The sequence below is a fragment of the Triturus cristatus genome, chromosome 10 (assembly GCF_964204655.1).
Source record: "Triturus cristatus chromosome 10, aTriCri1.1, whole genome shotgun sequence".
Taxonomy (NCBI): Eukaryota; Metazoa; Chordata; class Amphibia; order Caudata; family Salamandridae; genus Triturus; species Triturus cristatus.
Window position 1 is genome coordinate 845,424,491 of NC_140593.1, and position 26,757 is coordinate 845,451,247.

The 26,757-nt window shown below is 48.7% G+C and overlaps 21 non-coding genes across 21 annotated transcripts; all 21 read left to right on the forward strand.

Annotated features, from left to right (window-relative positions):
- Positions 1-594: 594 nt before the first annotated feature.
- Positions 595-666, forward strand: TRNAP-CGG (transfer RNA proline (anticodon CGG)). The gene has a single exon. It is a non-coding gene; the product is annotated as a tRNA-Pro (tRNA).
- A 1,706-nt stretch (positions 667-2,372) lies between these two features.
- On the forward strand, positions 2,373-2,484 carry TRNAL-CAA (transfer RNA leucine (anticodon CAA)). The gene is made up of 2 exons: positions 2,373-2,410; positions 2,439-2,484. It is a non-coding gene; the product is annotated as a tRNA-Leu (tRNA).
- A 937-nt stretch (positions 2,485-3,421) lies between these two features.
- On the forward strand, positions 3,422-3,493 carry TRNAP-CGG (transfer RNA proline (anticodon CGG)). Its single transcript has one exon. It is a non-coding gene; the product is annotated as a tRNA-Pro (tRNA).
- A 2,754-nt stretch (positions 3,494-6,247) lies between these two features.
- TRNAP-CGG (transfer RNA proline (anticodon CGG)) lies at positions 6,248-6,319 on the forward strand. The gene has a single exon. It is a non-coding gene; the product is annotated as a tRNA-Pro (tRNA).
- An 874-nt stretch (positions 6,320-7,193) lies between these two features.
- Positions 7,194-7,265, forward strand: TRNAP-AGG (transfer RNA proline (anticodon AGG)). Its single transcript has one exon. It is a non-coding gene; the product is annotated as a tRNA-Pro (tRNA).
- A 386-nt stretch (positions 7,266-7,651) lies between these two features.
- TRNAV-AAC (transfer RNA valine (anticodon AAC)) lies at positions 7,652-7,724 on the forward strand. Its single transcript has one exon. It is a non-coding gene; the product is annotated as a tRNA-Val (tRNA).
- A 288-nt stretch (positions 7,725-8,012) lies between these two features.
- TRNAL-CAA (transfer RNA leucine (anticodon CAA)) lies at positions 8,013-8,124 on the forward strand. The gene is made up of 2 exons: positions 8,013-8,050; positions 8,079-8,124. It is a non-coding gene; the product is annotated as a tRNA-Leu (tRNA).
- Positions 8,125-9,053: 929 nt separating this feature from the next.
- TRNAP-CGG (transfer RNA proline (anticodon CGG)) lies at positions 9,054-9,125 on the forward strand. Its single transcript has one exon. It is a non-coding gene; the product is annotated as a tRNA-Pro (tRNA).
- An 887-nt stretch (positions 9,126-10,012) lies between these two features.
- TRNAP-AGG (transfer RNA proline (anticodon AGG)) lies at positions 10,013-10,084 on the forward strand. The gene has a single exon. It is a non-coding gene; the product is annotated as a tRNA-Pro (tRNA).
- Positions 10,085-10,470: 386 nt separating this feature from the next.
- Positions 10,471-10,543, forward strand: TRNAV-AAC (transfer RNA valine (anticodon AAC)). The gene has a single exon. It is a non-coding gene; the product is annotated as a tRNA-Val (tRNA).
- Positions 10,544-18,374: 7,831 nt separating this feature from the next.
- Positions 18,375-18,446, forward strand: TRNAP-CGG (transfer RNA proline (anticodon CGG)). The gene has a single exon. It is a non-coding gene; the product is annotated as a tRNA-Pro (tRNA).
- A 385-nt stretch (positions 18,447-18,831) lies between these two features.
- Positions 18,832-18,904, forward strand: TRNAV-UAC (transfer RNA valine (anticodon UAC)). Its single transcript has one exon. It is a non-coding gene; the product is annotated as a tRNA-Val (tRNA).
- A 429-nt stretch (positions 18,905-19,333) lies between these two features.
- On the forward strand, positions 19,334-19,405 carry TRNAP-AGG (transfer RNA proline (anticodon AGG)). The gene has a single exon. It is a non-coding gene; the product is annotated as a tRNA-Pro (tRNA).
- A 386-nt stretch (positions 19,406-19,791) lies between these two features.
- On the forward strand, positions 19,792-19,864 carry TRNAV-AAC (transfer RNA valine (anticodon AAC)). Its single transcript has one exon. It is a non-coding gene; the product is annotated as a tRNA-Val (tRNA).
- Positions 19,865-20,153: 289 nt separating this feature from the next.
- On the forward strand, positions 20,154-20,265 carry TRNAL-CAA (transfer RNA leucine (anticodon CAA)). The gene is made up of 2 exons: positions 20,154-20,191; positions 20,220-20,265. It is a non-coding gene; the product is annotated as a tRNA-Leu (tRNA).
- Positions 20,266-21,202: 937 nt separating this feature from the next.
- Positions 21,203-21,274, forward strand: TRNAP-CGG (transfer RNA proline (anticodon CGG)). The gene has a single exon. It is a non-coding gene; the product is annotated as a tRNA-Pro (tRNA).
- A 1,707-nt stretch (positions 21,275-22,981) lies between these two features.
- Positions 22,982-23,093, forward strand: TRNAL-CAA (transfer RNA leucine (anticodon CAA)). Its single transcript has 2 exons — positions 22,982-23,019; positions 23,048-23,093. It is a non-coding gene; the product is annotated as a tRNA-Leu (tRNA).
- Positions 23,094-24,030: 937 nt separating this feature from the next.
- Positions 24,031-24,102, forward strand: TRNAP-CGG (transfer RNA proline (anticodon CGG)). Its single transcript has one exon. It is a non-coding gene; the product is annotated as a tRNA-Pro (tRNA).
- Positions 24,103-24,989: 887 nt separating this feature from the next.
- Positions 24,990-25,061, forward strand: TRNAS-AGA (transfer RNA serine (anticodon AGA)). The gene has a single exon. It is a non-coding gene; the product is annotated as a tRNA-Ser (tRNA).
- Positions 25,062-25,447: 386 nt separating this feature from the next.
- TRNAV-AAC (transfer RNA valine (anticodon AAC)) lies at positions 25,448-25,520 on the forward strand. The gene has a single exon. It is a non-coding gene; the product is annotated as a tRNA-Val (tRNA).
- Positions 25,521-25,809: 289 nt separating this feature from the next.
- TRNAL-CAA (transfer RNA leucine (anticodon CAA)) lies at positions 25,810-25,921 on the forward strand. The gene is made up of 2 exons: positions 25,810-25,847; positions 25,876-25,921. It is a non-coding gene; the product is annotated as a tRNA-Leu (tRNA).
- Positions 25,922-26,757: the final 836 nt, after the last annotated feature.

A 26,757-nucleotide genomic window follows, 5' to 3' on the forward strand; every position in this document is an offset into this window, starting at 1 on the left:
TCATTGGTCCCCCCTTGCAAATTTTAATTTACATAAGGAAGACAGAGAGGTAGCTGGGAGTAGGCAGTACACACGGACATTGAACTCTATCTTGTGATTTGCAGCCAATTCTAGATTGAGGCAGGAGGAAAGGAGGTGACTTGCCCAACAATGGCCATTCTGGGAATTCAGCCACCCTGGGTCTCCCAGGTGGGTGTTTCAGTCCTGCGAGCCACTCATATAAATCTCGCCTGATCTTGCCTGATCGAGCGCTGAGTGAGCGTGTTTGAATCCAAGAATCAAACGCCTCTTTCTTAGGAGCAAGAATTGGCAGGCCCTCCCTTGCTTCTGGGGTGGAAGTTAATGGGGCAAGGGTCCAGGACTTGCAGAGAAGTACAAGTGCCAGAAAGTGCCTGCAGTTCTCATCAGTGCCTTTTTTCTGCTCACTGGCAGCTAGGATATCGGCTGATCCCTTCCTTGCAAGAGTGAAAAAAACAACACCTTGAGAGAAAACATGACTTTGTGTGGCTCACGTAGAGAGAGAGCAGCCAAATAGCACTGCTTTGTTTCTGAAAGACGCATCAGAAATTGTTCAAATTGCCGACAGAGGAATCAGGCTCGTTGGTCTAGGGGTATGATTCTCGCTTCGGGTGCGAGAGGTCCCGGGTTCAAATCCCGGACGAGCCCATGCTGTGGAATTATTTTTAGGCTGCTTATTATATAGGACCATTTCTTCTTTTCAATGCTATAAGACGCCGTGTATGGTGAGAAAGTTCCTTTCCCTGCACGCTGTTTCCCACTTTTGGCGTATAGAATTTCAGTGCCGGACTTCTTTGCAACTGCTTTTCTGGGGTGGACCATCAGTGTAGGAACATTAAATTCAAAGTGTTTTTCTAGTGTGATTTCAGGTATGGTTTTAAAATCGCCTTTTGGAATAAAAGTGGTCCTCGTTCCTTTCTTCCAAAGAAAGAGATCGGGTAAGGAGGGTCCAACGTTGAGCTTCATGGACATTGGCCCTTGGTCTGTGCTTTCCAGCCCACTACATGCCAAGAAGATTGCTGCAAGAGTATCTGTTTCTGTGGTGTAGTGGTTATCACGTTCGCTTTACACGCGAAAGGTCCCTGGTTCGAGACTGGGCAGAAACAGCAGCTTATTGTTTGCATTTACTCTCTCAACTTATAGGAAAGCTGAGATAATGGAAGCTGTCTATCCCTCACCAGCGTGACGTACTGTGCTCCAGGGGCATCAGTGACAGCTCAAAAAGAGAAGTGACGATAGTTTGCGCCATTCGTTTGCACGTCCTTTTGTACTGAAGGGTGGGCCTACTTGATGAAAGCAAGGCATGAGAGCAGAAATTGTTTTATTGTCCTCACCGAGAGCATACACCTAGAGCAAACAAAATTTCTGAAGGATGGAGGTATTTTCATTTCTTGTTCGATGACGGCCATGGAAAAGACAGCAACCATATTGCAGAAGAGAGCAGCATGTGCAGTTGCTTGCTTTGGGTGAATCATTCACTAACTCGCTGCCAGTAACCCCCAGAGCCGGTGCAAAAGATGACTCTTGTGTGCCTCGACTCGTTGGTCTAGGGGTATGATTCTTGCTTAGGGTGCGAGAGGTCCTGGGTTCAAATCCCGGACGAGCCCTTTTTTAGAGGTAAACATACGAATCCTACTCAAAACTGACAATGCCTGACTATTTCTCATTACACTCGGCGCATTGTTGCACACATTATTTTGAACCTCAGAAGAAAAACGGATATCCATGCTTTTTCTGCCTTCATGCTTAGTCTGTGTGTGTCCCAGGTGATGCTTTCCCAAGCTGTACTTGCTGGCATTTAGGCATCAGATATTTGTCTGTCGATGCCTGCATAAGTAAATTTTTAATACGTCTAATTGCAAGCATGTTGGCTGATATCTCTGCAGTTTTCACACTTGCTCCTCCCTTTCTGAGTGGCTGCTGATGCAGCAGAATAGAAGTAGAGAGAATCCTTGAGAGGAACCTTGCTCTAACAGTAAAATACAGCAAGTTAGTTTCTGTAGTGTAGTGGTCATCTTGTTCGCCTAACACGCGAAAGGTCCCCGGTTCGAGACCGGGCAGAAACACTGTGCATGAGCTGCTTTTATGTGCACCCTCTAAAACCTTATTATCTCAATGCAAGCTTAAGAAGAGGCGGTCCATGAACACAGCGAGCCGTGGGAAACTTCCTTTACTTTTCCAAGACGAAACAAAGTAATCCGCATCCATCAGTGGTCGCTCTTGTGCCTAGCTTTTTTTTTATCATGCCATGTTGTATTGTGGGGCCTTTACACCTGTGACATTGCTGCGAACGCTGTAAGTGCAAATATTAGCAAGTGCAGACAGAAGAGTCAGACCTGTACATAGCCAGGGCTGTCAGGATGGCCGAGTGGTCTAAGGCGCCAGACTCAAGAGATCTTGATCTTCAGTGCAACTGAGACTTCTGGTCTCCTCATGGAGGCGTGGGTTCAAATCCCACTTCTGACAGGTCTCTTTTACACCCTTAAATCGTCCTGTTTTTTGCAGTGCATTTCCCACACACCACAATCTTTGCACGGACCTGTAACATATGACGAGAAATCCACCAACGATCAGGCTGGGCCCTCAATCACAATTCCATGTATTCCTGGAAGGGACACCTCAGGCACACCTTCCGTTAAATTTGCACTCCATCACACTAACTGCCGTGCTGGTTTCTCATTAAGCAGTTGATCCCATCTTTGTTGTGAGGCTCTCCTGCCACCTTTTGGGCGGAGAAGGCACTGTCCCTGCAACAACACAGGCAGACATGTTCAACAGGGCTTCCTGGTTATGTGGGAGGAGCAGATTGTCATTGGTCCCCCCTTGCGAATTTTAATTTACATAAGGAAGACCGAGAGGTAGCTGGGAGTAGGCAGTACACACGGACATTGAACTCTATCTTGTGATTTGCAGCCAATTCTAGATTGAGGCAGGAGGAAAGGAGGTGACTTGCCCAACAATGGCCATTCTGGGAATTCAGCCACCCTGGGTCTCCCAGGTGAGTGTTTCAGTCCTGCGAGCCACTCATATAAATCTCGCCTGATCGAGCCTGATCAAGCGCTGAGTGAGCGTGTTTGAATCCAAGAATCAAACGCCTCTTTCTTAGGAGCAAGAATTGGCAGGCCCTCCCTTGCTTCTGGGGTGGAAGTTTATGGGGCAAGGGTCCAGGACTTGCAGAGAAGTACAAGTGCCAGAAAGTGCCTGCAGTTCTCATCAGTGCCTTTTTTCTGCTCACTGGCAGCTAGGATATCGGCTGATCCCTTCCTTGCAAGAGTGAAAAAAGCAACACCTTGAGAGAAAACATGACTTTTTGTGGCTCACATAGAGAGAGAGCAGCCAAATAGCAGTGCTTTGTTTCTGAAAGACGCATCAGAAATTGTTCAAATTGCCAACAGGGGAATCAGGCTCGTTGGTCTAGGGGTATGATTCTCGCTTCGGGTGCGAGAGGTCCCGGGTTCAAATCCCGGATGAGCCCATGCTGTGGAATTATCTTTAGGCTGCTTATTATATAGGACCATTTCTTCTTTTCAATGCTATAAGACGCCGTGTATGGTGAGAAAGTTCCTTTCCCTGCACGCTGTTTCCCACTTTTGGCGTATAGAATTTCAGTGCCGGACTTCTTTGCAACTGCTTTTCTGGGGTGGACCATCAGTGTAGGAACATTAAATTCAAAGTGTTTTTCTAGTGTGATTTCAGGTATGGTTTTAAAATCGCCATTTGGAATAAAAGTGGCCCTCGTTCCTTTCTTCCAAAGAAAGAGATCGGGTAAGGAGGGTCCAACGTTGAGCTTCATGGACATTGGCCCTTGGTCTGTGCTTTCCAGCCCACTACATTCCAAGAAGATTGCTGTAAGAGTATCTGTTTCTGTGGTGTAGTGGTTATCACGTTCGCTTTACACGCGAAAGGTCCCTGGTTCGAGACTGGGCAGAAACAGCAGCTTATTGTTTGCATTTACTCTCTCAACTTATAGGAAAGCTGAGATAATGGAAGCTGTCTATCCCTCACCAGCGTGACGTACTGTGCTCCAGGGGCATCAGTGACAGCTCAAAAAGAGAAGTGACGATAGTTTGCGCCATTCGTTTGCACGTCCTTTTGTACTGAAGGGTGGGCCTACTTGATGAAAGCAAGGCATGAGAGCAGAAATTGTTTTATTGTCCTCACCGAGAGCATACACCTAGAGCAAACAAAATGTCTGAAGGGTGGAGGCATTTTCATTTCTTGTTCGATGACGGCCATGGAAAAGACAGCAACCATATTGCAGAAGAGAGCAGCATGTGCAGTTGCTTGCTTTGGGTGAATCATTCACCAACTCGCTGCCAATAACCCCCGGAGCCAGTGCAAAAGGTGACTCTTGTGTCCCTCGGCTCGTTGGTCTAGGGTTATGATTCTCGCTTAGGGTGCGAGAGGTCCTGGGTTTAAATCCCGGACGAGCCCTTTTTTAGAGGTAAACATACGAATCCTACTCAAAACTCACAATGCCTGACTATTTCTCATTACACTCGGCGCATTGTTGCACAAAATATTTTGAACCTCAGAAGAAAAACGGACATCCATGCTTTTTCTGCCTTCATGCTTAGTCTCTGTGTGTCCCAGGTGATGCTTTCCCAAGCTGTACTTGCTGGCATTTAGGCATCAGATATTTGTCTGTCGATGCCTGCATAAGTACATTTTTAATACGTCTAATTGCAAGCATGTTGGCTGATATCTCTGCAGTTTTCACACTTGCTCCTCCCTTTCTGAGTGGCTGCTGATACAGCAGAATAGAAGTAGAGAGAATCCTTGAGAGGAACCTTGCTCTAACAGTAAAACACAGCAAGTTAGTTTCTGTAGTGGAGCGGTCATCACGTTCGCCTAACACGCGAAAGGTCCCCGGTTCGAGACAGGGCAGAGACACTGTGCATGAGCTGCTTTTATGTGCACCCTCTAAAACCTTATTATCTCAATGCAAGCTTAAGAAGAGGCGGTCCATGAACCCAGCGAGCCATGGGAAACTTCCTTTACTTTTGCAAGACGAAACAAAGTAATCCGCATCCATCAGTGGTCGCTCTTGTGCCTAGCTTTTTTTTTATCATGCCATGTTGTATTGTGGGGCCTTTACACCTGTGACATTGCTGCGAACGCTGTAAGTGCAAACATTAGCAAGTGCAGACAGAAGAGTCAGACCTGTACATAGCCTGGGCTGTCAGGATGGCCGAGTGGTCTAAGGCGCCAGACTCAAGAGAGCTTTATCTTCAGTGCAACTGAGACTTCTGGTCTCCTCATGGAGGCGTGTGTTCAAATCCCACTTCTGACAGGTCTCTTTTACACCCGTAAATCGTCCTGTTTTTTGCAGTGCATTCCCCACACACCACAATCTTTGCATGGACCTGTAACATATGACGAGAAATCCACCAACGATCAGGCTGAGCCCTCAAACACAATTCCATGTATTCCTGGAAGGGACACCTCAGGCACACCTTCCGTTAAATTTGCACTCCATCACACTAACTGCCGTGCTGGTTTCTCATTAAGCAGTTGATCCCATCTTTGTTGTGAGGCTCTCCTGCCAGCTTTTGGGCGGAGAAGGCACTGTCCCTGCAACAACACAGGCAGACATGTTCAACAGGGTTCCTGGTTATGTGGGAGGAGCAGATTGTCATTGGTCCCCCCTTTCGAATTTTAATTTACATAAGGAAGACAGAGAGGTAGCTGGGAGTAGGCAGTACACACGGACATTGAACTCTATCTTGTGATTTGCAGCCAATTCTAGATTGAGGCAGGAGGAAAGGAGGTGAGTTGCCCAACAATGGCCATTCTGGGAATTAAGCCACCCTGGGTCTCCCAGGTGAGTGTTTCAGTCCTGCGAGCCACTCATATAAATCTCGCCTGATCAAGCCTGATCGAGCGCTGAGTGAGCGTGTTTGAATCCAAGAATCAAACGCCTCTTTCTTAGGAGCAAGAATTGGCAGGCCCTCCCTTGCTTCTGGGGTGGAAGTTAATGGGGCAAGGGTCCAGGACTTGCAGAGAAGTACAAGTGCCAGAAAGTGCCTGCAGTTCTCATCAGTGCCTTTTTTCTGCTCACTGGCAGCTAGGATATCGGCTGATTCCTTCCTTGCAAGAGTGAAAAAAACAACACCTTGAGAGAAAACATGACTTTGTGTGGCTCACGTAGAGAGAGAGCAGCCAAATAGCACTGCTTTGTTTCTGAAAGACGCATCAGAAATTGTTGAAATTGCCGACAGGGGAATCAGGCTCGTTGGTCTAGGGGTATGATTCTTGCTTCGGGTGCGAGAGGTCCCGGGTTCAAATCCCGGACGAGCCCATGCTGTGGAATTATTTTTAGGCTGCTTATTATATTGGACCATTTCTTCTTTTCAATGCTATAAGACGCCGTGTATGGTGAGAAAGTTCCTTTCCCTGCACGCTGTTTCCCACTTTTGGCGTATAGAATTTCAGTGCCGGACTTCTTTGCAACTGCTTTTCTGGGGTGGACCATCAGTGTAGGAACATTAAATTCAAAGTGTTTTTCTAGTGTGATTTCAGGTATGGTTTTAAAATCGCCTTTTGGAATAAAAGTGGTCCTCGTTCCTTTCTTCCAAAGAAAGAGATCGGGTAAGGAGGGTCCAACGTTGAGCTTCATGGACATTGGCCCTTGGTCTGTGCTTTCCAGCCCACTACATGCCAAGAAGATTGCTGCAAGAGTATCTGTTTCTGTGGTGTAGTGGTTATCACGTTCGCTTTACACGCGAAAGGTCCCTGGTTCGAGACTGGGCAGAAACAGCAGCTTATTGTTTGCATTTACTCTCTCAACTTATAGGAAAGCTGAGATAATGGAAGCTGTCTATCCCTCACCAGCGTGACGTACTGTGCTCCAGGGGCATCAGTGACAGCTCAAAAAGAGAAGTGACGATAGTTTGCACGTCCTTTTGTACTGAAGGGTGGGCCTACTTGATGAAAGCAAGGCATGAGAGCAGAAATTGTTTTATTGTCCTCACCGAGAGCATACACCTAGAGCAAACAAAATGTCTGAAGGATGGAGGTATTTTCATTTCTTGTTCGATGACGGCCATGGAAAAGACAGCAACCATATTGCAGAAGAGAGCAGCATGTGCAGTTGCTTGCTTTGGGTGAATCATTCACCAACTCGCTGCCAATAACCCCCGGAGCCGGTGCAAAAGGTGACTCTTGTGTGCCTCGGCTCGTTGGTCTAGGGGTATGATTCTCGCTTAGGGTGCGAGAGGTCCCGGGTTCAAATCCCGGACGAGCCCTTTTCTAGAGGTAAACATACGAATCCTACTCAAAACTGACAATGCCTGACTATTTCTCATTACACTCGGCGCATTGTTGCACAAATTATTTTGAACCTCAGAAGAAAAACGGATATCCATGCTTTTTCTGCCTTCATGCTTAGTCTGTGTGTGTCCCAGGTGATGCTTTCCCAAGCTGTACTTGCTGGCATTTAGGCATCAGATATTTGTCTGTCGATGCCTGCATAAGTAAATTTTTAATACGTCTAATTGCAAGCATGTTGGCTGATATCTCTGCAGTTTTCACACTTGCTCCTCGCTTTCTGAGTGGCTGCTGATACAGCAGAATAGAAGTAGAGAGAATCCTTGAGAGGAACCTTGCTCTAACAGTAAAACACAGCAAGTTAGTTTCTGTAGTGTAGTGGTCATCACGTTTGCCTAACACGCGAAAGGTCCCCGGTTCGAGACCGGGCAGAAACACTGTGCATGAGCTGCTTTTATGTGCACCCTCTAAAACCTTATTATCTCAATGCAAGCTTAAGAAGAGGCGGTCCATGAACCCAGCGAGCCGTGGGAATCTTCCTTTACTTTTCCAAGACGAAACAAAGTAATCCGCATCCATCAGTGGTCGCTCTTGTGCCTAGCTTTTTTTTTATCATGCCATGTTGTATTGTGGGGCCTTTACACCTGTGACATTGCTGCGAACGCTGTAAGTGCAAACATTGGCAAGTGCAGACAGAAGAGTCAGACCTGTACATAGCCAGGGCTGTCAGGATGGCCGAGTGGTCTAAGGCGCCAGACTCAAGAGAGCTTGATCTTCAGTGCAACTGAGACTTCTGGTCTCCTCATGGAGGCGTGGGTTCAAATCCCACTTCTGACAGGTCTCTTTTACACCCTTAAATCGTCCTGTTTTTTGCAGTGCATTCCCCACACACCACAATCTTTGCACGGACCTGTAACATATGACGAGAAATCCACCAACGATCAGGCTGGGCCCTCAATCACAATTCCATGTATTCCTGGAAGGGACACCTCAGGCACACCTTCCGTTAAATTTGCACTCCATCACACTAACTGCTGTGCTGGTTTCTCATTAAGCAGTTGATCCCATCTTTGTTGTGAGGCTCTCCTGCCACCTTTTGGGCGGAGAAGGCACTGTCCCTGCAACAACACAGGCAGACATGTTCAACAGGGCTTCCTGGTTATGTGGGAGGAGCAGATTGTCATTGGTCCCCCCTTGCGAATTTTAATTTACATAAGGAAGACAGAGAGGTAGCTGGGAGTAGGCAGTACACACGGACATTGAACTCTATCTTGTGATTTGCAGCCAATTCTAGATTGAGGCAGGAGGAAAGGAGGTGACTTGCCCAACAATGGCCATTCTGGGAATTCAGCCACCCTGGGTCTCCCAGGTGAGAGTTTCAGTCCTGCGAGCCACTCATATAAATCTCGCCTGATCGAGCCTCATTGAGCGCTGAGTGAGCATGTTTGAATCCAAGAATCAAACGCTTCTTTCTTAGAAGCAAGAATTGGCAGGCCCTCCCTTGCTTCTGGGGTGGAAGTTTATGGGGCAAGGGTCCAGGATTTGCAGAGAAGTACAAGTGCCAGAAAGTGCCTGCAGTTCTCATCAGTGCCTTTTTTCTGCAGCTAGGATATCGGCTGATCCCTTCCGTGCAAGAGTGAAAAAAACAACACCTTGAGAGAAAACATGACTTTGTGTGGCTCACATAGAGAGAGAGCAGCCAAATAGCACTGCTTTGTTTCTGAAAGACGCATCAGAAATTGTTCAAATTGCTGACAGGGGAATCAGGCTCGTTGGTCTAGGGGTATGATTCTCGCTTCGGGTGCGAGAGGTCCCGGGTTCAAATCCCGGACGAGCCCATGTTGTGGAATTATTTTTAGGCTGCTTATTATATAGGACCATTTCTTCTTTTCAATGCTATAAGACGCCGTGTATGGTGAGAAAGTTCCTTTCCCTGCACGCTGTTTCCCACTTTTGGCGTATAGAATTTCAGTGCCGGACTTCTTTGCAACTGCTTTTCTGGGGTGGACCATCAGTGTAGGAACATTAAATTCAAAGTGTTTTTCTAGCGTGATTTCAGGTATGGTTTTAAAATCGCCTTTTGGAATAAAAGTGGTGCTCGTTCCTTTCTTCCAAAGAAAGAGATCGGGTAAGGAGGGTCCAACGTTGAGCTTCATGGACATTGGCCCTTGGTCTGTGCTTTCCAGCCCACTACATGCCAAGAAGATTGCTGCAAGAGTATCTGTTTCTGTGGTGTAGTGGTTATCACGTTCGCTTTACACGCGAAAGGTCCCTGATTCGAGACCGGGCAGAAACAGCAGCTTATTGTTTGCATTTACTCTCTCAACTTATAGGAAAGCTGAGATAATGGAAGCTGTCTATCCCTCACCAGCGTGACGTACTGTGCTCCAGCGGCATCAGTGACAGCTCAAAAAGAGAAGTGACGATAGTTTGCGCCATTCGTTTGCACGTCCTTTTGAACTGAAGGGTGGGCCTACTTGATGAAAGCACGGCATGAGAGCAGAAATTGTTTTATTGTCCTCACCGAGAGCATACACCTAGAGCAAACAAAATGTCTGAAGGATGGAGGTATTTTCATTTCTTGTTCGATGACGGCCATGGAAAAGACAGCAACCATATTGCAGAAGAGAGCAGCATGTGCAGTTGCTTGCTTTGGGTGAATCATTCACCAACTCGCTGCCAATAACCCCCGGAGCCGGTGCAAAAGGTGACTCTTGTGTGCCTCGGCTCGTTGGTCTAGGGGTATGATTCTCGCTTAGGGTGCGAGAGGTCCCGGGTTCAAATCCCGGACGAGCCCTTTTTTAGAGGTAAACATACGAATCCTACTCAAAACTGACAATGCCTGACTATTTCTCATTACACTCGGCACATTGTTGCACAAATTATTTTGAACCTCAGAAGAAAAACGGATATCCATGCTTTTTCTGCCTTCATGCTTAGTCTGTGTGTGTCCCAGGTGATGCTTTCCCAAGCTGTACTTGCTGGCATTTAGGCATCAGATATTTGTCTGTCGATGCCTGCATAAGTAAATTTTTAATACGTCTAATTGCAAGCATGTTGGCTGATATCTCTGCAGTTTTCACACTTGCTCCTCGCTTTCTGAGTGGCTGCTGATACAGCAGAATAGAAGTAGAGAGAATCCTTGAGAGGAACCTTGCTCTAACAGTAAAACACAGCAAGTTAGTTTCTGTAGTGTAGTGGTCATCACGTTCGCCTAACACGCGAAAGGTCCCCGGTTCGAGACCGGGCAGAAACACTGTGCATGAGCTGCTTTTATGTGCACCCTCTAAAACCTTATTATCTCAATGCAAGCTTAAGAAGAGGCGGTCCATGAACCCAGCGAGCCGTGGGAAGCTTCCTTTACTTTTCCAAGACGAAACAAAGTAATCCGCATCCATCAGTGGTCGCTCTTGTGCCTAGCTTTTTTTTTTATCATGCCATGTTGTATTGTGGGGCCTTTACACCTGTGACATTGCTGCGAACGCTGTAAGTGCAAACATTGGCAAGTGCAGTGTAACGCCCTGAACGTCTCAGGATCGTTTAACAGACACGACAATGAGGACGCAACCACTTGTGAAGGGTTAGTTCTTTTAATGAAGGCAAATAAAATACAAAGAACAAACAAAAGTTATAGTCACTGGAATCCTCCAGGCTAAGTACGTTACCAGCCCACAGCACGGATGGTCCTAACCGTCCTCTGCATATACGCCGATCCCGGCGTATGCCAACAGAGGGCAGAAATGAAATGGCCGACAATGCCAATCGGTAGGCTGTGAGGGGCACGAAGAGTGTTGGGGAGAATCGAGGAGTCAGGGAAACACCCAGCCGGGGTCTCTACCTGAAGGGAGCAGCCGCTCAACCTCTTCCTCAGACTGCACCGGGACGCGGAGTCACCTCCTGGTGATGTGTCACCGATACCCCAATCACAAGCAAGAAGACTGAACCGAGAGCAGCCGCTCGATCGATCCTGTGGACTTCCGAGTCTGTAACGCGACAAACACCTCCTGGTGTGCGTTACAGCTGGCAGTCCCTGTGTCTCTGGTCGGGCTGGGAGTTACGACTCCAACCAGCAAAAGCGCCACTGCGCTTGGACTCAGCCGAGTCAAAAAGCGAAGCTCAATGGTTGACCGGTAGAGCTTCCGGGTCCTTCACAGGTGACGATGGGGCAAGACACGGCCCAGGGAGTAACGACTCGACCTACCTCCGTTCTTGCCTTACTGGAGCACCACTCCGGAACACTGCTCTTCACGAAGCAGGTACGTCGGTGTAAACACAATATCCGACAGCCTTGTACCTCCCGGTTCCTCCCTTTATAGGGAGTGTTTTCCTTGAGTTATGTAACAGCTCTCCTGTTTACATAAGGGCGTGTTTTCCTTGAGTTATGTAACAGCTCTCCTGTTTACATAAGGGCGTGTTTCCCTTGAGTTATGTAACAGCTCTCCTGTTTACATAACCTCGCAACCGCTAAGCATCCTGGGAGATGTAGTCCGTTTTCGCTGGTTACCGTTTTCCTCCCCTCGTATGACAGGAATTCTTGACAGTACATCCTCCCTCTCAGCGGCTCCCCACGGGTCCAGCGCTGGCAGGAAAACGCCGATGGAACAAGGAGACCAAGCGCGGAGCATGAACCCCTTCAGCCGGTTCCCATGAATGCTCCTCCGGGCCATAGCCTTTCCACGCAACCAGGTACCACAGCTTCCCCCTGCGCCATTTGGACGCCCGTATGCCCGACACTTCATACTCCACCTCCGACTCCACGCATACCGGCCTAGGTGTCCCAGACGGCTTGGAGGGTGCTGGTTTGAGCAATGATACATGAAAGACAGGGTGTATCCGCAATGACTGGGGCAAGCACACCTTCACGTTCACGGGACCCATACACTTGGTAATTCGATAGGGGCCCATGTACTTGGGATGGAACACACTGTTCTTTCGAAACCTCATGTTTCTTGTGGATATCCAGACGTAGTCTCCAGTGCGGTACAGTGGCCCGGGCCTTCTCTTTTTATCTGCCGCAGCCTTGTATCTTCTCTTGGCCTCTATTAGGACAGCCCTTGAGCGCATCAACGTGTCTTTTATGTGTGCCACCCTGTCCGCTGTGGCGGGAATCCTGTCCTCTCTGAACGGATGTAGAAATGGCAAGAACCTGGGATGTTGGCCATAGTTGCTATAGAACGGAGATGACTGTGTGGAGCTGTGAGTGGCGTTGTTATAGGCTATCTCTGCAACCCATAGCAAGTCGACCCATTCTTCCCTGCCCTGGTCCACAAAACATCGCAGATACTGTTTGAGCGTTTGGTTCAGGCGCTCGGTTTGGCCGTCCGTTTGAGGGTGGTAGCTGGTGGACAGGGCGGTCTTAACATGCAGCGCAGTGCACCAAGTCTTCCAGAATTGCGCAGTAAACTGCGACCCCCGGTCCGACACGATCACCCCAGGTAATCCATGCAGTCGTACCACATTCTTTAGGAGTAGTGACGCCAATTCCCCGGCCGTAGGGACTCTCTTGCAGGGGATGAAGTGCCCCATTTTCGTCAAGTAATCCACCACCACCAGTATTGCCGTCATCCCCTGGTCTACCGGTAGGCCCACCACGAAGTCCAGTGATATGCTATCCCATGGTCTATCCGGGGTCGGAAGTGGATGTAAGAGCCCTTGGGTTCGGCCATGGTCGGCCTTCATGGTAGCACACGTAGGACACTCCTGTCCCCACCTCCTGACATCCACTCTCATGGTTGGCCACCAGAAATGCCGTCCCATGCTAGCCACCGTTTTTTCAAAGCCCAAATGACCTGCGCATGGAGAGTCATGGCACCAGATGAATGCTTGTTTCCTTAGCCTAGGCGTGGGTATCAATAGGCACCTGCCCTTCAGGGGTATCCCGTCCTTCAGCTGCCATTCTCTGTGACTGAGGAGCCACCTCCGCCATGCGAATGACCTGATCCCTCTCTTTATTCCCCTCAGGAAAGTATCCGGTTGGATAACCCCCAATACCATCCTCGGGGAAATGATGGAACGCTCGGTTGCAGGCAATGGTTCCTTAACTGCAGATTGACGGGACAGGGCGTCCGCCTTCCGGTTTTCCGTCCCCGGCCGATATGTGATGCGGAAGTTGAACCCCGCAAAGAAGATCATCCACCGCAGCTGCCTGGGAGAAAGGTGTCTAGTGGCCGTCATGAACTGTAGGTTCCGATGGTCCGTGTACACCGATACCACATGTCTTGCCCCCATCAACCAATGCCTCCATTCGGTGAAGGCGTCCTTGATTGCGAGAAGCTCCTTCTCCGCAATATGGTAGTTGCGTTCGGCGTCGTTGAGTTTGCGGGACATGTACGCAACGGGATGAAGCACCCCTGTGTCGTGGTTGCGTTGGGACAAGATAGCCCCCAGCGCCACATCCGACGCGTCCGCTTCCACCACGTAGGGGAGATCCGGATCGGGGTGAGCCAACACCGGCGCCTTACCAAAGGCGCTTTTCAGGGCCTCAAAGGCTTTGTTCGCTTCAGGGGACCAGACAAACTCCTTGGACTTCCTCAGTAGCTGTGTGATTGGGGCCACCACTCCTGAAAATCCATCTATAAACCGCCTGTAAAAGTTGGCGAAGCCAATAAAACTTTGGACGTCCTTCACGCTTTGGGGCACCGGCCATTCTTTCACCGCCTTGATCTTTCGTTCTGCCATCTCCTGTCCCTCTGGACTCAGCATCACTCCGAGGAATTCCACGGATGTGACGTGGAAGTCACACTTGCTGAGTTTACAAAACAGCATGTTTTCCCTCAGCTTTTGGAGCACAGCTTTGACGTGGTGTACGTGCTCCTCCACACTGGACGAATAGATGAGGATGTCGTCGATATATACGACCACGTAGATATCCAACTCCTCTCTGAATACCTCATTCAAAAAGTACTGAAAGGCTGCCGGGGCGTTGCACAGACCGAACGGCATGACGAGGTACTCAAAAAGGCCGAACCTGGTCTTAAAGGCGGTCTTCCACTCGTCTCCGTCCCTCATGCGCACCAGATGGTATGCCCCTTTCAAATCCAACTTGGTGTAGATACGAGCTTTCTTGACCTGTTCCAGAAGTACACTGATGAGAGGCAAGGGGTACCGATTTTTTATGGTTATCGCATTTAATGCCCTAAAGTCCACACAGGCTCTCAGCTCCCCATTAGCCTTCGGGATGAAGAAGAGTGGCGAGGCGGCCGGAGACTTGGACGGGCGGATGAATCCTAGCTTGAGGAGTTTATCCAGGTACCCCCGGAGATGCAAGTTTTCAGGCTCCGTCAGGGCATACAGCCTGCCGCTGGGAACGCTGGCCCCTGGCACCAGGTCGATCTGGCAGTCAAACTGTCTATGTGGTGGTAGCACTTCCGCCTTCACCTCATCAAATACATCCTCAAAACTGTGATAAGCCTGGGGGAGAGCCACATCTTTTTCTGCCGCTGTAGCCACCGTCTGACTCCCGCTCTCATCTGCGTCAAGGGATTCCGTTCTTATTCCACAATGCAGGATGCAATACGGTGACGTCATTTCGATGCGATGTGTTGGCCAATCCACAAAGGGGTTGTGTTTCTGTAGCCACGGCAATCCCAATATGACGCCATATTGGGGCGCTCGGATGATGTTAAAATCGATTTGTTCCAAATGGGTTCTCCCATATCTCATCGGAAGGACCCCCGTGTGCTGTCCGATGGGCCCCGTCACCAATCGCCTTCCGTCTACCGCATAGACGTCTTCGGGTACTGCTTTGGGAAGAAGCACTAGCCCTAGCCTGCATGCCTCGTTGTGGTCCATAAACATGCCAGTGGCCCCTGAATCCACCATGGCCACAACGGGTATCCACTGGTCATGCACTCCCACGTGCACCGTGATAAACAGGTGCCGTTGTCCCTTAGTGACCGAGTTGGAAAGTGAAGGGATGGATGAGTGACTCCGAGATGCCCCTTCTCTGGTCTTGGAGTCCTCTAGTTTTCCGCCGGTATGTCCACCACGGCTGTTACCGACCGGTTGGCCCGATAACGTGACGTCTTCGGTTTGGCAGGGCATTCACGTACGTAGTGGCCTTTTTTGCCACAATATAGGCACAATCCTTGTTTACGGCGTGACTCTTTCTCCGTGGCTGTGAGGCTCGCTCGTATTGCGCTGATGTCCATGGGTTCTCCCTTGGATGCGGTGGAAGTTTCAGGACTTCCCACCGTCACATAGGATGGAAGGGATTTTCCTTTTCTCCCATGATCCCCCTTTCTTTCACTTAGCCTATGTTCCAGCCGTAATACCAGGTTGATAAGGCCCTCACATGTCTTGGGTTGAGGGTCAATATGAGCCACGGCGTCCTTGAGCTCATCGCACAGCCCTTGATGGAAGAGCGCCGTCTGTTTAGCAACAGGCCACTTGGTTTCCGCAACCAGCCTTCGGAACGCGTTGAGATACTGCACCAGGTCGTTGGATCCCTGTCTCAACTCAAGCATTTCACGGTCCGCCGTGTACGAGTCAGCCCTTCTGTCGAATACCTTCAGGAATTCCTCGCGAAAAGCACCCCAATCACATAAGAGGGGGTCGTCCCTGCTCACCAGAGGTACGGCCCATTGTGCCGCGTTTCCAGCCAAATAGGATATAAGGAAAGCCACACGAGCCTGACTCGTGGGGAACGCCTTTGGTTTGCACGATAAATGTAGCGCCACTTGTGTGAGGAATACCTGCACTGTGTTAGGATCCCCACTGTACCTCTCTGGTGTTGCCAAGGGGATGGCTACCGGCATTTCCACTACTACCGCAGGGGTCTGGTTCGTGAGGGAGGTGCTGGGCGTGAGCGGGTCCAATTGGATAGCATCCAGTCTGGCTTTTACATCGGCTGTTTCTTGCCTAGAGGCAGCCACTTCAACTTGCATGGCCGCTAAAGCAGCCAGCACATCATCAAGTGTTGCCATGTCTGTTATCGACCGGGAGACAGTTAGTGTTATTAAGGTCGGATATTTTGTAACGCCCTGAACGTCTCAGGATCGTTTAACAGACACGACAATGAGGACGCAACCACTTGTGAAGGGTTAGTTCTTTTAATGAAGGCAAATAAAATACAAAGAACAAACAAAAGTTATAGTCACTGGAATCCTCCAGGCTAAGTACGTTACCAGCCCACAGCACGGATGGTCCTAACCGTCCTCTGCATATACGCCGATCCCGGCGTATGCCAACAGAGGGCAGAAATGAAATGGCCGACAATGCCAATCGGTAGGCTGTGAGGGGCACGAAGAGTGTTGGGGAGAATCGAGGAGTCAGGGAAACACCCAGCCGGGGTCTCTACCTGAAGGGAGCAGCCGCTCAACCTCTTCCTCAGACTGCACCGGGACGCGGAGTCACCTCCTGGTGATGTGTCACCGATACCCCAATCACAAGCAAGAAGACTGAACCGAGAGCAGCCGCTCGATCGATCCTGTGGACTTCCGAGTCTGTAACGCGACAAACACCTCCTGGTGTGCGTTACAGCTGGCAGTCCCTGTGTCTCTGGTCGGGCTGGGAGTTACGACTCCAACCAGCAAAAGCGCCACTGCGCTTGGACTCAGCCGAGTCAAAAAGCGAAGCTCAATGGTTGACCGATAGAGCTTCCGGGTCCTTCACAGGTGACGATGGGGCAAGACACGGCCCAGGGAGTAACGACTCGACCTACCTCCGTTCTTGCCTTACTGGAGCACCACTCCGGAACACTGCTCTTCACGAAGCAGGTACGTCGGTGTAAACACAATATCCGACAGCCTTGTACCTCCCGGTTCCTCCCTTTATAGGGAGTGTTTTCCTTGAGTTATGTAACAGCTCTCCTGTTTACATAAGGGCGTGTTTTCCTTGAGTTATGTAACAGCTCTCCTGTTTACATAAGGGCGTGTTTCCCTTGAGTTATGTAACAGCTCTCCTGTTTACATAACCTCTCAACCGCTAAGCATCCTGGGAGATGTAGTCCGTTTTCGCTGGTTACCGTTTTCCTCCCCTCGTATGACAGGAATTCTTGACATGCAGACAGAAGAGTCAGACCTGTACGTAGCCAGGGCTGTCAGGATGGCCGAGTGGTCTAAGGCACCAGACTCAAGAGAGCTTGATCTTCAGTGCAACTGAGACTTCTGGTCTCCTCATGGAGGTGTGGGTTCAAATCCCACTTCTGACAGGTCTCCTTTACACCCTTAAATCGTCCTGTTTTTTGCAGTGCATTCCCCACACACCACAATCTTTGCACGGACCTGTAACATATGACGAGAAATCCACCAACGATCAGGCTGGGCCCTCAATCACAATTCCATGTATTCCTGGAAGGGACACCTCAGGCACACCTTCCGTTAAATTTGCACTCCATCACACTAACTGCTGTGCTGGTTTCTCATTAAGCAGTTGATCCCATCTTTGTTGTGAGGCTCTCCTGCCACCTTTTGGGCGGAGAAGGCACTGTCCCTGCAACAACACAGGCAGACATGTTCAACAGGGCTTCCTGGTTATGTGGGAGGAGCAGATTGTCATTGGTCCCCCCTTGCGAATTTTAATTTACATAAGGAAGACAGAGAGGTAGCTGGGAGTAGGCAGTACACACGGACATTGAACTCTATCTTGTGATTTGCAGCCAATTCTAGATTGAGGCAGGAGGAAAGGAGGTGACTTGCCCAACAATGGCCATTCTGGGAATTCAGCCACCCTGGGTCTCCCAGGTGAGTGTTTCAGTCCTGCGAGCCACTCATATAAATCTCGCCTGATCGAGCCTGATCGAGCGCTGAGTGAGCGTGTTTGAATCCAAGAATCAAACGCCTCTTTCTTAGGAGCAAGAATTGGCAGGCCCTCCCTTGCTTCTGGGGTAGAAATTAATGGGGCAAGGGTCCAGGACTTGCAGAGAAGTACAAGTGCCAGAAAGTGCCTGCAGTTCTCATCAGTGCCTTTTTTCTGCTCACTGGCAGCTAGGATATCGGCTGATCCCTTCCTTGCAAGAGTGAAAAAAACAACACCTTGAGAGAAAACATGACTTTGTGTGGCTCACATAGAGAGAGAGCAGCCAAATAGCACTGCTTTGTTTCTGAAAGACGCATCAGAAATTGTTCAAATTGCCAACAGGGGAACCAGGCTCGTTGGTCTAGGGGTATGATTCTCGCTTCGGGTGCGAGAGGTCCCGGGTTCAAATCCCGGACGAGCCCATGTTGTGGAATTATTTTTAGGCTGCTTATTATATAGGACCATTTCTTCTTTTCAATGCTATAAGACGCCGTGTATGGTGAGAAAGTTCCTTTCCCTTCACGCTGTTTCCCACTTTTGGCGTATAGAATTTCAGTGCCGGACTTCTTTGCAACTGCTTGCCTGGGGTGGACCATCAGTGTAGGAACATTAAATTCAAAGTGTTTTTCTAGTGTGATTTCAGGTATGGTTTTAAAATCGCCTTTTGGAATAAAAGTGGTCCTCGTTCCTTTCTTCCAAAGAAAGAGATCGGGTAAGGAGGGTCCAACGTTGAGCTTCATGGACATTGGCCCTTGGTCTGTGCTTTCCAGCCCACTACATGCCAAGAAGATTGCTACAAGAGAATCTGTTTCTGTGGTGTAGTGGTTATCACGTTCGCTTTACACGCGAAAGGTCCCTGGTTCGAGACCGGGCAGAAACAGCAGCTTATTGTTTGCATTTACTCTCTCAAATTATGGGAAAGCTGAGATAATGGAAGCTGTCTATCCCTCACCAGCGTGACGTACTGTGCTCCAGGGGCATCAGTGACAGCTCAAAAAGAGAAGTGACGATAGTTTGCGCCATTCGTTTGCACGTCCTTTTGTACTGAAGGGTGGGCCTACTTGATGAAAGCAAGGCATGAGAGCAGAAATTGTTTTATTGTCCTCACCGAGAGCATACACCTAGAGCAAACAAAATGTCTGAAGGATGGAGGTATTTTCATTTCTTGTTCGATGACGGCCATGGAAAAGACAGCAACCATATTGCAGAAGAGAGCAGCATGTGCAGTTGCTTCCTTTGGGTGAATCATTCACCAACTCGCTGCCAATAACCCCCGGAGCCGGTGCAAAAGTTGACTCTTGTGTGCCTCGGCTCGTTGGTCTAGGGGTATGATTCTCGCTTAGGGTGCGAGAGGTCCCGGGTTCAAATCCCGGACGAGCCCTTTTTTAGAGGTAAACATACGAATCCTACTCAAAACTGACAATGCCTGACTATTTCTCATTACACTCGGCGCATTGTTGCACAAATTATTTTGAACCTCAGAAGAAAAACGGATATCCATGCTTTTTCTGCCTTCATGCTTAGTCTGTGTGTGTCCCAGGTGATGCTTTCCCAAGCTGTACTTGCTGGCATTTAGGCATCAGATATTTGTCTGTCGATGCCTGCATAAGTAAATTTTTAATACGTCTAATTGCAAGCATGTTGGCTGATATCTCTGCAGTTTTCACACTTGCTCCTCGCTTTCTGAGTGGCTGCTGATACAGCAGAATAGAAGTAGAGAGAATCCTTGAGAGGAACCTTGCTCTAATAGTAAAACACAGCGAGTTAGTTTCTGTAGTGTAGTGGTCATCACGTTCGCCTAACACGCGAAAGGTCCCCGGTTCGAGACCGGGCAGAAACACTGTGCATGAGCTGCTTTTATGTGCACCCTCTAAAACCTTATTATCTCAATGCAAGCTTAAGAAGAGGCGGTCCATGAACCCAGCGAGCCGTGGGAAACTTCCTTTACTTTTCCAAGACGAAACAAAGTAATCCGCATCCATCAGTGGTCGCTCTTGTGCCTAGCTTTTTTTTTTATCATGCCATGTTGTATTGTGGGGCCTTTACACCTGTGACATTGCTGCGAACGCTGTAAGTGCAAACATTGGCAAGTGCAGACAGAAGAGTCAGACCGGTACATAGCCAGGGCTGTCAGGATGGCCGAGTGGTCTAAGGCGCCAGACTCAAGAGAGCTTGATCTTCAGTGCAACTGAGACTTCTGGTCTCCTCATGGAGGCGTGGGTTCAAATCCCACTTCTGACAGGTCTCTTTTACACCCTTAAATCGTCCTGTTTTTTGCAGTGCATTCCCCACACACCACAATCTTTGCACGGACCTGTAACATATGACGAGAAATCCACCAACGATCAGGCTGGGCCCTCAATAGCAATTCCATGTATTCCTGGAAGGGACACCTCAGGCACACCTTCCGTTAAATTTGCACTCCATCACACTAACTGCTGTGCTGGTTTCTCATTAAGCAGTTGATCCCATCTTTGTTGTGAGGCTCTCCTGCCACCTTTTGGGCGGAGAAGGCACTGTCCCTGCAACAACACAGGCAGACATGTTCAACAGGGCTTCCTGGTTATGTGGGAGGAGCAGATTGTCATTGGTCCCCCCTTGCGAATTTTAATTTACATAAGGAAGACAGAGAGGTAGCTGGGAGTAGGCAGTACACACGGACATTGAACTCTATCTTGTGATTTGCAGCCAATTCTAGATTGAGGCAGGAGGAAAGGAGGTGACTTGCCCAACAATGGCCATTCTGGGAATTCAGCCACCCTGGGTCTCCCAGGTGAGTGTTTCAGTCCTGCGAGCCACTCATATAAATCTCGCCTGATCGAGCCTCATTGAGCGCTGAGTGAGCATGTTTGAATCCAAGAATCAAACGCTTCTTTCTTAGAAGCAAGAATTGGCAGGCCCTCCCTTGCTTCTGGGGTGGAAGTTTATGGGGCAAGGGTCCAGGACTTGCAGAGAAGTACAAGTGCCAGAAAGTGCCTGCAGTTCTCATCAGTGCCTTTTTTCTGCTCACTGGCAGCTAGGATATCGGCTGATCCCTTCCTTGCAAGAGTGAAAAAAACAACACCTTGAGTGAAAACATGACTTTGTGTGGCTCACATAGAGAGAGAGCAGCCAAATAGCACTGCTTTGTTTCTGAAAGACGCATCAGAAATTGTTCAAATTGCCAACAGGGGAACCAGGCTCGTTGGTCTAGGGGTATGATTCTCGCTTCGGGTGCGAGAGGTCCCGGGTTCAAATCCCGGACGAGCCCATGTTGTGGAATTATTTTTAGGCTGCTTATTATATAGGACCATTTCTTCTTTTCAATGCTATAAGACGCCGTGTATGGTGAGAAAGTTCCTTTCCCTGCACGCTGTTTCCCACTTTTGGCGTATAGAATTTCAGTGCCGGACTTCTTTGCAACTGCTTTTCTGGGGTGGACCATCAGTGTAGGAACATTAAATTCAAAGTGTTTTTCTAGTGTGATTTCAGGTATGGTTTTAAAATCGCCTTTTGGAATAAAAGTGGTCCTCGTTCCTTTCTTCCAAAGAAAGAGATCGGGTAAGGAGGGTCCAACGTTGAGCTTCATGGACATTGGCCCTTGGTCTGTGCTTTCCAGCCCACTACATGCCAAGAAGATTGCTGCAAGAGTATCTGTTTCTGTGGTGTAGTGGTTATCACGTTCGCTTTACACGCGAAAGGTCCCTGGTTCGAGACTGGGCAGAAACAGCAGCTTATTGTTTGCATTTACTCTCTCAACTTATGGGAAAGCTGAGATAATGGAAGCTGTCTATCCCTCACCAGCGTGACGTACTGTGCTCCAGGGGCATCAGTGACAGCTCAAAAAGAGAAGTGACGATAGTTTGCGCCATTCGTTTGCACGTCCTTTTGTACTGAAGGGTGGGCCTACTTGATGAATGCAAGGCATGAGAGCAGAAATTGTTTTATTGTCCTCACCGAGAGCATACACCTAGAGCAAACAAAATGTCTGAAGGATGGAGGTATTTTCATTTCTTGTTCGATGACGGCCATGGAAAAGACAGCAACCATATTGCAGAAGAGAGCAGCATGTGCAGTTGCTTGCTTTGGGTGAATCATTCACCAACTCGCTGCCAATAACCCCCGGAGCCGGTGCAAAAGGTGACTCTTGTGTGCCTCGGCTCGTTGGTCTAGGGGTATGATTCTCACTTAGGGTGCGAGAGGTCCCGGGTTCAAATCCCGGACGAGCCCTTTTTTAGAGGTAAACATACGAATCCTACTCAAAACTGACAATGCCTGACTATTTCTCATTACACTCGGCGCATTGTTGCACAAATTATTTTGAACCTCAGAAGAAAAACGGATATCCATGCTTTTTCTGCCTTCATGCTTAGTCTGTGTGTGTCCCAGGTGATGCTTTCCCAAGCTGTACTTGCTGGCATTTAGGCATCAGATATTTGTCTGTCGATGCCTGCATAAGTAAATTTTTAATACGTCTAATTGCAAGCATGTTGGCTGATATCTCTGCAGTTTTCACACTTGCTCCTCGCTTTCTGAGTGGCTGCTGATACAGCAGAATAGAAGTAGAGAGAATCCTTGAGAGGAACCTTGCTCTAACAGTAAAACACAGCAAGTTAGTTTCTGTAGTGTAGTGGTCATCACGTTCGCCTAACACGCAAAAGGTCCCCGGTTCGAGACCGGGCAGAAACACTGTGCATGAGCTGCTTTTATGTGCACCCTCTAAAACCTTATTATCTCAATGCAAGCTTAAGAAGAGGCGGTCCATGAACCCAGCGAGCCGTGGGAAACTTCCTTTACTTTTCCAAGACGAAACAAAGTAATCCGCATCCATCAGTGGTCGCTCTTGTGCCTAGCTTTTTTTTTTATCATGCCATGTTGTATTGTGGGGCCTTTACACCTGTGACATTGCTGCGAACGCTGTAAGTGCAAACATTGGCAAGTGCAGACAGAAGAGTCAGACCGGTACATAGCCAGGGCTGTCAGGATGGCCGAGTGGTCTAAGGCGCCAGACTCAAGAGAGCTTGATCTTCAGTGCAACTGAGACTTCTGGTCTCCTCATGGAGGCGTGGGTTCAAATCCCACTTCTGACAGGTCTCTTTTACACCCTTAAATCGTCCTGTTTTTTGCAGTGCATTCCCCACACACCACAATCTTTGCAGGGACCTGTAACATATGACGAGAAATCCACCAACGATCAGGCTGGGCCCTCAATCACAATTCCATGTATTCCTGGAAGGGACACCTCAGGCACACCTTCCGTTAAATTTGCACTCCATCACACTAACTGCTGTGCTGGTTTCTCATTAAGCAGTTGATCCCATCTTTGTTGTGAGGCTCTCATGCCACCTTTTGGGCGGAGAAGGCACTGTCCCTGCAACAACACAGGCAGACATGTTCAACAGGGCTTCCTGGTTATGTGGGAGGAGCAGATTGTCATTGGTCCCCCCTTGCGAATTTTAATTTACATAAGGAAGACAGAGAGGTAGCTGGGAGTAGGCAGTACACACGAACATTGAACTCTATCTTGTGATTTGCAGCCAATTCTAGATTGAGGCAGGAGGAAAGGAGGTGACTTGCCCAACAATGGCCATTCTGGGAATTCAGCCACCCTGGGTCTCCCAGGTGAGTGTTTCAGTCCTGCGAGCCACTCATATAAATCTCGCCTGATCGAGCCTCATTGAGCGCTGAGTGAGCATGTTTGAATCCAAGAATCAAACGCTTCTTTCTTAGAAGCAAGAATTGGCAGGCCCTCCCTTGCTTCTGGGGTGGAAGTTTATGGGGCAAGGGTCCAGGACTTGCAGAGAAGTACAAGTGCCAGAAAGTGCCTGCAGTTCTCATCAGTGCCTTTTTGCTGCTCACTGGCAGCTAGGATATCGGCTGGTCCCTTCTTTGCAAGAGTGAAAAAAACAACACCTTGAGAGAAAACATGACTTTGTGTGGCTCACATAGAGAGAGAGCAGCCAAATAGCACTGCTTTGTTTCTGAAAGACGCATCAGAAATTGTTCAAATTGCTGACAGGGGAATCAGGCTCGTTGGTCTAGGGGTATGATTCTCGCTTCGGGTGCGAGAGGTCCCGGGTTCAAATCCCGGACGAGCCCATGTTGTGGAATTATTTTTAGGCTGCTTATTATATAGGACCATTTCTTCTTTTCAATGCTATAAGACGCCGTGTATGGTGAGAAAGTTCCTTTCCCTGCACGCTGTTTCCCACTTTTGGCGTATAGAATTTCAGTGCCGGACTTCTTTGCAACTGCTTTTCTGGGGTGGACCATCAGTGTAGGAACATTAAATTCAAAGTGTTTTTCTAGCGTGATTTCAGGTATGGTTTTAAAATCGCCTTTTGGAATAAAAGTGGTCCTCGTTCCTTTCTTCCAAAGAAAGAGATCGGGTAAGGAGGGTCCAACGTTGAGCTTCATGGACATTGGCCCTTGGTCTGTGCTTTCCAGCCCACTACATGCCAAGAAGATTGCTGCAAGAGTATCTGTTTCTGTGGTGTAGTGGTTATCACGTTCGCTTTACACGCGAAAGGTCCCTGATTCGAGACCGGGCAGAAACAGCAGCTTATTGTTTGCATTTACTCTCTCAACTTATAGGAAAGCTGAGATAATGGAAGCTGTCTATCCCTCACCAGCGTGACGTACTGTGCTCCAGGGGCATCAGTGACAGCTCAAAAAGAGAAGTGACGATAGTTTGCGCCATTCGTTTGCACGTCCTTTTGTACTGAAGGGTGGGCCTACTTGATGAAAGCAAGGCATGAGAGCAGAAATTGTTTTATTGTCCTCACCGAGAGCATACACCTAGAGCAAACAAAATGTCTGAAGGATGGAGGTATTTTCATTTCTTGTTCGATGACGGCCATGGAAAAGACAGCAACCATATTGCAGAAGAGAGCAGCATATGCAGTTGCTTGCTTTGGGTGAATCATTCACCAACTCGCTGCCAATAACCCCCGGAGCCGGTGCAAAAGGTGACTCTTGTGTGCCTCGGCTCGTTGGTCTAGGGGTATGATTCTCGCTTAGAGTGCGAGAGGCCCCGGGTTCAAATCCCGGACGAGCCCTTTTTTAGAGGTAAACATACGAATCCTACTCAAAACTGACAATGCCTTACTATTTCTCATTACACTCGGCGCATTGTTGCACAAATTATTTTGAACCTCAGAAGAAAAACGGATATCCATGCTTTTTCTGCCTTCATGCTTAGTCTGTGTGTGTCCCAGGTGATGCTTTCCCAAGCTGTACTTGCTGGCATTTAGGCATCAGATATTTGTCTGTCGATGCCTGCATAAGTACATTTTTAATACGTCTAATTGCAAGCATGTTGGCTGATATCTCTGCAGTTTTCACACTTGCTCCTCGCTTTCTGAGTGGCTGCTGATACAGCAGAATAGAAGTAGAGAGAATCCTTGAGAGGAATCTTGCTCTAACAGTAAATCACAGCAAGTTAGTTTCTGTAGTGTAGTGGTCATCACGTTCGCCTAACACGCGAAAGGTCCCCGGTTCGAGACCGGGCAGAAACACTGTGCATGAGCTGCTTTTATGTGCACCCTCTAAAACCTTATTATCTCAATGCAAGCTTAAGAAGAGGCGGTCCATGAACCCAGCGAGCCGTGGGAAACTTCCTTTACTTTTCCAAGACGAAACAAAGTAATCCGCATCCATCAGTGGTCGCTCTTGTGCCTAGCTTTTTTTTTTATCATGCCATGTTGTCTTGTGGGGCCTTTACACCTGTGACATTGCTGCGAACGCTGTAAGTGCAAACATTGGCAAGTGCAGACAGAAGAGTCAGACCTGTACATAGCCAGGGCTGTCAGGATGGCCGAGTGGTCTAAGGCGCCAGACTCAAGAGAGCTTGATCTTCAGTGCAACTGAGACTTCTGGTCTCCTCATGGAGGCGTGGGTTCAAATCCCACTTCTGACAGGTCTCTTTTACACCCTTAAATCGTCCTGTTTTTTGCAGTGCATTCCCCACACACCACAATCTTTGCACGGACCTGTAACATATGACGAGAAATCCACCAACGATCAGGCTGGGCCCTCAATCACAATTCCATGTATTCCTGGAAGGGACACCTCAGGCACACCTTCCGTTAAATTTGCACTCCATCACACTAACTGCTGTGCTGGTTTCTCATTAAGCAGTTGATCCCATCTTTGTTGTGAGGCTCTCCTGCCACCTTTTGGGCGGAGAAGGCACTGTCCCTGCAACAACACAGGCAGACATGTTCAACAGGGCTTCCTGGTTATGTGGGAGGAGCAGATTGTCATTGGTCCCCCCTTGTGAATTTTAATTTACATAAGGAAGACAGAGAGGTAGCTGGGAGTAGGCAGTACACACGGACATTGAACTCTATCTTGTGATTTGCGGCCAATTCTAGATTGAGGCAGGAGGAAAGGAGGTGACTTGCCCAACAATGGCCATTCTGGGAATTCAGCCACCCTGGGTCTCCCAGGTGAGTGTTTCAGTCCTGCGAGCCACTCATATAAATCTCGCCTGATCGAGACATCGAGCGCTGAGTGAGCGTGTTTGAATCCAAGAATCAAACGCCTCTTTCTTAGGAGCAAGAATTGGCAGGCCCTCCCTTGCTTCTGGGGTGGAAATTAATGGGGCAAGGGTCCAGGACTTGCAGAGAAGTACAAGTGCCAGAAAGTGCCTGCAGTTCTCATCAGTGCCTTTTTTCTGCTCACTGGCAGCTAGGATATCGGCTCATCCCTTCCTTGCAAGAGTGAAAAAAACAACACCTTGAGAGAAAACAT